We start from the raw sequence: 1,598 nt of genomic DNA, 5'->3' as shown, positions 1-1,598 counted from the left end.
AGTACAAGTCTACCAACAACATCTCCTGAAATGATGATTTTTAGTAAAGAGATAAAAACCATCTTACTTTTTTGAAAAGACGTTCCAACACGTCTAATCACGAGCTCTTCAGCGCCTCTAATAACGCCGGCAAGCAGACTGAGACTCAGCAGCACTAAATGCTGATCACAACATCCTGTTCAGACCACACGTAACAATAACCAATCAGATGTGCGTTACATCAGTTCCACTGATCTTAGCATGCAGGAATAAAAGCACACAAAGTGCTCTGATAGTGTCGGGTTAATGCTTTAAATCAGTATTATCATCATTATGAGATTGTTATTAAATTAAATTTTATTTTCGTGCTAACAACTTCTTCCTGTTCTGATGTCTCAGGGGCAGGCGACGCCCGAGGGACTACAGCTGTGTGCAGTGAACTTGTTCTGTTTGAAAGGCTGCTTTCTGTTTGTTAGAGAAAATATTAGAAAAAGAAATAAGAAATATAGCATCCAAAAAAAAAAGGAAATAGCCACAATAGTTGCTATACTCAGGACAAAAGGTAAGAAAACCTGCCTTTGGCTGATTATTTGTGCAACGGTGCTTCTCAGTAACAAATCTTAGACTATTGAAAAGCTGACTTACGTCCTCTGACACGGCGCCTCACTAGTGAGGAGGATGAATTTGTGGGTGGAGCAGCAGAGTTGAGGACGCACGCGCAGGCAACCCTTCTGCCAATGACCAGCAGGAGGCGTCTGGGGGCAAGCAGGGCTGTGTTTTTTAAAAATATCGATATATTTTTATGTGAGATATGAGCTGTGACAATATCCTTTATATCTTTATATCTATGTTACGTTATAATTATACTTGTGGAGCCGCAGGTTTGCCTCTCTTTGTCCACTTTTGTCTTTACGCAACGTTACTGGACCTCGCCTCTATCCTTCACTGAACACAACTCCCCCTCCTCCCCCATCGCTTCACCTGCAGGCAGCGACAAGATGGAGACGGCAAATCTCCGTTAACGAGTTACTGCGCATTGCCCCGTGCGTGGGGCTGGACGGCGACAACGTGTTAACGAGCTAACCGCGCTAACGCCATCTGCACAGCCGAATCCTTTCATTTTCTCAAAAGTTGACAGCGCACCTTATGGATGAATTCTGGTTGTGCTTACTGGCCGCGAACCGATTTTATGTGCACGGCGCTCAGCAATCTGTCAATAAATGTTTTAGTACGACTTTGGTAAGCTACGGAGCCGCACCGCTTGATGGAGTGTCGAAGCATTACGGCTACCGAGGAGCCTCGCGGAGTGATACGTACTGTGCTTCAACGTAGTATTACCGTATTGTGTGTGTATAAGGACCATAAATGGCACCTGTAAGCGCCGTGGTTACGAAGAGGATTTCAAACTCCAGGCTGTCAGTCATGCAGTAGAAGTTGGGAACAGAGCAGCTGTGAAATCTTTGTTATTATGCTCAGCGTCTGAGCCTGGAGTTTGAAATCCTCTTCGTAATGGCAGGATGCTGTAAAAGGACCAAACTTCAGCCAGGAGAACAACTGAGATAATCCATCCACAATACGAGGTTAGTCATTCATATACTGCTGCATGGGCTGGGCTGTAG

The 1,598-nt window shown here is 44.7% G+C and overlaps 1 protein-coding gene across 2 annotated transcripts in view; it reads right to left on the bottom strand.

The window, feature by feature from the left end:
• Window positions 1–1,598, bottom strand: part of st6gal1 (ST6 beta-galactosamide alpha-2,6-sialyltranferase 1) — a 24,054-nt gene that overhangs the window by 16,399 nt on the left and 6,057 nt on the right. The window contains exon 1 of one of the 2 annotated variants that reach the window (XM_005951672.3): window positions 68–981. The exons of the other annotated variant lie outside the window; for it this stretch is intronic. The gene's annotated coding sequence lies outside the window, so the exon portion shown is untranslated. Of the gene's footprint in view, window positions 1–67; window positions 982–1,598 lie in introns of those variants that run through there. 2 annotated transcript variants of the gene reach the window in all.

The sequence above is a fragment of the Haplochromis burtoni genome, unplaced genomic scaffold (assembly GCF_018398535.1).
Source record: "Haplochromis burtoni strain Fernald_Lab_line unplaced genomic scaffold, NCSU_Asbu1 Contig_1089, whole genome shotgun sequence".
NCBI lineage: Eukaryota > Metazoa > Chordata > Actinopteri > Cichliformes > Cichlidae > Haplochromis > Haplochromis burtoni.
This window is presented reverse-complemented; position numbering and strand designations above follow the sequence as displayed.